This window comes from Scomber japonicus, chromosome 19, assembly GCF_027409825.1.
Source record: "Scomber japonicus isolate fScoJap1 chromosome 19, fScoJap1.pri, whole genome shotgun sequence".
Taxonomy (NCBI): Eukaryota; Metazoa; Chordata; class Actinopteri; order Scombriformes; family Scombridae; genus Scomber; species Scomber japonicus.
In genome coordinates, this window is record NC_070596.1 from 31,343,938 (window position 1) to 31,349,510 (window position 5,573).

Below are 5,573 nucleotides of genomic sequence, written 5' to 3' on the forward strand. Positions count from 1 at the left end.
TCCCTCTCTGTGTTACTGTTCCTCCACTGCAGCTCAGCACAAACCACAACCAGAGCCGGTCCTGTCTATACACAGACTACCTCGTGCATCTGAAAAGGCCCCGCCCATCCCAAAGTCCGCACCTGAGTTACAAAGCGTGCTCATAGATACTGTATTTATTTGATGAACGCGAACAAGCAACTGTTTGTTCCTGAATTATAGCTTGGAAAGAAAGGTGCATTTGTGTGAATCCACCAGCAAGCTTTACCTTCAATAGAAGTAAAACTCAGACTGCATCAGGCAACATCTGTGCTCAGGAGAAAAGGTTTGTTTGATGTGAAGTGCAGAAAAATAAGTTGCACACAATTTTAAAACAAGACAATAATCTGTTATCAGTCGAGGTTAACTTTAGTTAGTTACAACCTTGGACTAAAGGAGGATGTTGCAAGCAATGACTATTGGTTAAATATTGATTTTTAAATGGTTAGGCAATATGGATGCACATTTCTCACAGAAAGGAATATTCAGCCGAGCTATGGTATGAATTGTATTTTATTTGTATTTATATTTCTTATTTTTAGAATGACAGATGGTACAAACTGTTTTAAAAGAGGGAGGATTGTAGTGGGAACACTGGTGTATCATGGGAGCTGGCTCATTGGTTAGGACCACTTAGCAGAATTTTGCTTAGAGCCCCAGTGTTGTAAATGACAACTGAGAGAGGGACCCAAACGCGAGACACAGGAGATAAGGACCAGATCACAGTGCTTTATTGGGCAATACTGGAGGCTCAGGGTGGAGGGGTGAAGCCGGTGAAGGCTGAGGCCGGGGGGCGGGGGGGGTCAGTGGTGCGGGGAGCTGTGAGGGGAACCAGGGGACGAGAGAGGCATGGGGGGCCAAAAGGGCAAGGCTGGGCGGCGAGGAGGCAGCCCAGGAGCAGGTCCAGCTGGCACAAGCAGGGTGCAGGCGATCGAGGACACTCTGCATGGGAGACTGGACAATCTGACGAGGAGTGGCTGAGAGACTGGGTTTTGACTGAGAGGGAGACAGACACGGGGGAGGGGAGGAAACACAGATTCATGACAGTACCCCCTCCCCCTTAACGGTCGCCACCGGGCCACCCACCAGGCTTGTCTGGGTGTCGTCTATGGAACTCCCTCACCATCACCGGGTCCAGGATGAAGGAGCGAGGAAGCCACGCCCGCTCCTCAGGCCCGTACCCCTCCCAATCCACCCTCCCCTGCCGACGGACGTCCAGCAACCGCCGGACTGTGTACGCCGGATGATTGTCCACCACCCGGGGGGGGAGGGTTGGCTGTAGGACACAGCGGACTATCCTGGACGGGCTTCAGTTGAGACACATGGAACACAGGATGAACCCTCATGGTCTTCGGAAGCTTCAGCTTCACAGAGACAGGATTCACTATGGACAGAACTTTGAAGGGACCAATGAAACGGGGAGCTAGTTTTCGGGACTCTGTCCTTAAGGGAACATTCTTGCTGGACAACCAAACCTGTTGTCCAGGAGTGTAGACTGGGGCCGGAATACGGTGACGGTCAGCAATGCAACGGTTGGCTTCCACGGAATGGAGCAGGGCTGAGCGGGCCTCTTTCCAAACACGTCAGCAACGCCGTAGATGGATGGACGGAACCGCTATGTCGGTCTCCTGGACAGGAAAAAGTGGAGGCAGATACCCCAAGGCACATTCCAATGGCGACATCCCAATGGCCGTACTTTATAGAGAATTATATGCATACTCTACCCAGGGAAGATGGTCGCTCCACAGGGTGGGGTCCTTGGCTGCCACACGTCGCAGAGACATTTCCAGGTTTTGGTTGGCCCGCTCTGCCTGCCTGTTTGTCTGGGGGTGGAAGCCTGAGGACAAGCTAACAGTAGTACCAAAAGCCTTGCAGAAAGCTCTCCAGACATGCGAGGTGAACTGGGGTCCACGGTCCGAGACAATGTCTGCTGGTATTCCATGAAGCCGGAACCCGTGAACCACCAACAGGTCGGCAGTCTCTTTGGCGGAGGGGAATTTATGAAGAGGAATGAAGTGGACAGATTTGGAGAACCGGTCAACAATGGTGAGTATGACAGAATTACCTCGGGAAACAGGAAGGCCAGTGACGAAGTCCACCGCTATGTGGGACCAGGGACGAGTGGGAACAGGAAGTGGACGGAGTAGACCGGCTGGAGGTCGACTAGAGTTCTTGCCCCGGGCGCACACTTGACAGGCCGCCACATACTCCCTGGTGTCGGCCTCCATGTTGGGCCACCAAAAATGTTGTTGCAACAGCTTGAGGGTTCGAGAGACAGCGGGGTGGCAGGCAACACGGGAGGCATGTCCCCACTGAAGGACTTCGGACTTGACGGAGGCTGGGACAAACAGTCTATCCAGTGGTCCACCACCAGGGTCCGGTTCGACCAGTTGGGCCTCATGGATCCATGCATCTCCCAGCTTATGGCTCCAAACACCAAGGAGGTAGGGACGATGGGGGCTGGACTCGAGGGGGCTCCTGTTGAGGAAAACCGTCTGGACAGTGTATCAGGTTTGGTGTTCTTGGATCCGGGTCTGTAGGTGATAAAGAACTGGAAACGATTAAAAAATAAAGCCCAATGGGCTTGACGTGAGTTAAGTCTCTTAGCTGATTGGATATATGCTAGATTCTTGTGAACTGTCCAAACCATGAAGGGATGTTCCGCCCCCTCGAGCCAGTGTCTCCACTCCTCAAGAGCCAATTTAATGGCCAGTAGCTCACGGTTACCAACATCATAATTCTTCTCGGCCTCTGAGAGTTTCTTCGAGAAGAAGGCACAGGTGTGAAGTTTCTGGTCCTCGGGGGAATGCTGGGACAGCACCGCTCCAACTCCGACATCAGAAGCGTCCACCTCCAAAACAAACTGCAGGGCAGGATTGGGTTGAACCAGGATGGGTGCCGAGGTGAATCGCTCCTTGAGGGTGGAGAAGGCTCTCTTGGCATCTGGGTTCCAGTGGAAGGAGGACTTAGATGAGGTGAGTTTGGTGAGGGGCTGCAAGACTACTATAGTTCCTGATGAACAGACGGTAGAAATTGGCAAAACCCAGGAATCTCTGGAGCTGTTTTACAGAAGATGGGGCCGGCCACTCTGCCACCGCTTTGATTTTCACAGGATCAGCCTCCACCTGCCCCCTGCCAATGATAAACCCCAAGAAAGTTACTGAGGGAACATGAAACTCACATTTCTCTGCTTTCACGTAGAGTCTGTTCTCCAGGAGTCTCTGCAGTACTTGACGGACGTGGGTGACGTGTTCTTCTAGGGAATGGGAAAAAATGAGAATGTCATCCAGATACACAAACCGGTTTAGGAAGTCTCTGAGGACATCGTTCACGAGAGTCTGAAAGACCGCAGGGGTGTTGGTGAGTCCAAATGGCATGACTAGATATTCAAAGTGTCCAAGCGGGGTGTTGAAAGAGGTCTTCCACTCATCCCCCTTCTTAATTCTCACCAGAGGGTACGCATTGCGCAAGTCGAGCTTGGAGAAGATGGTGGCTCCATGAAGTGGCTCGAATGCTGAACTCAGGAGGGGAAGAGGGTATTTATTCTTCACCGTGATGTTATTCAGTCCACGAAAATCAATGCAGGGCCGGAGAGTGGGGTCCTTCTTGCTGACGAAGAAGAATCCTGCCCCCAGAGGAGATGAGGAGGGCCTGATGATGCCAGATGCTAAAGAATCCTTCATGTAGGACTCCATTGCTCCTCTCTCCGGACGTGACAGATTGTAAAGGTGGCTGGTAGGTAGAGAGGCACCGGGGATGAGATCAATGGAGCAGTCATAGGGTCTGTGCGTAGGCAGGGAAAGAGCATGATCTTTGCTGAATACTAAGGCGAGGTCATGATACAGGGAGGGAACATTGGAGAGGTTGGGAGGTGTGGGGTTCTCCGGAAGTGGAGCAACAGGAGCGGGAGGTCGAGCAGACTGGAGGCAAGTCTGGTGACACTTTAAAGACCAGTTCACTATTCTACCCTGAGACCAATCAATGTGTGGGTTGTGATGTTTTAACCAAGGGTGGTCTAGGACTACAGGAGCTTTCTGGGGGTTATTAGAGGAGAAGATTTGGCTCACCAGCAGCTCCTCACCCACTGGAAAGCCTAATCTTTTGGCCAAACAGAGTAGGAGGCAATGAAGTGTCAAAGTACAAGCAAAGTACAAACACTCCTTGTTACTTCTCCGCTGGCGCTCTGCCTGGGTGAGATGGGCTCTGCCTAATTGCATAGGCTCAGGGGCTTCATTCCACACTTGCGGAGGAGGAAGAGGAGGCGCCAAATCTTCTCCTCTAATAACCCCCAGAAAGCTCCTGTAGTCCTAGACCACCCTTGGTTAAAACATCACAACCCACACATTGATTGGTCTCAGGGTAGAATAGTGAACTGGTCTTTAAAGTGTCACCAGACTTGCCTCCAGTCTGCTCGACCTCCCGCTCCTGTTGCTCCACTTCCGGAGAACCCCACACCTCCCAACCTCTCCAATGTTCCCTCCCTGTATCATGACCTCGCCTTAGTATTCAGCAAAGATCATGCTCTTTCCCTGCCTACGCACAGACCCTATGACTGCTCCATTGATCTCATCCCCGGTGCCTCTCTACCTACCAGCCACCTTTACAATCTGTCACGTCCGGAGAGAGGAGCAATGGAGTCCTACATGAAGGATTCTTTAGCATCTGGCATCATCAGGCCCTCCTCATCTCCTCTGGGGGCAGGATTCTTCTTCGTCAGCAAGAAGGACCCCACTCTCCGGCCCTGCATTGATTTTCGTGGACTGAATAACATCACGGGAGGCCTGACTATCTGTCCGGGGTCAGAGGAGGAGGGGCTACTGGAGGACCTAGTGGGGGTGTGAACTCTTTCACGCCTGCGTTCTCTAAATCGGGAGTCTATCCTAGTAGCTAAGGAGATTAGGGCATGAAGTGACTCAGTTTCCTCTCGTGCCGCTAATTCATCCTTAACCGCCTCACTTAAACCCCGATAGAATGCCCCCCTTAACGCGGCGTCGTTCCAACCTGAACCCGCAGCAATAACCCGGAAGTCAATGTAGTCTGCTACGCGGTCCCTGATGTACAGAAAACGACTTATTCAATGCTTCCTCCCCCCGAATTGAGTGATCAAAAACTTTTTTTTTTTTTTTTTTTTTGTCAGGGACTCAGAAAGCTGGTCCGAGAGTGAAGCAACCTGATTACAGAGACTCACAACTTGCTGGCCGAGTTCGGCGTTGCAGCTGTTGGTCATGGTGTCCAAGAAGTGCTCCGTGGGAGGAGAGTGCATGGAGCGAGCCTGGGTCTGTACTACGAAGCTGGATTAACCTATCTAGGATATCTCTCCGTTACCTGGGTTGACTTACCCAGACATTCGCAGTCTAGGATAAGCGGTACTACGAAGCTGGTTATCAACTCGCTAATTGAACCCAGGGTTTTCCTATCTGGATCTCTGCGCGCTCACATAAAAGGGGTGGTGTTTGCAGTGTCTGACCAATCACAAACATGCAGAAACCCTGCAGAGCAGACTACTTTACCATGGAGGAGCAGACAATTATTTTTCAACAATATGAAGAATTCAA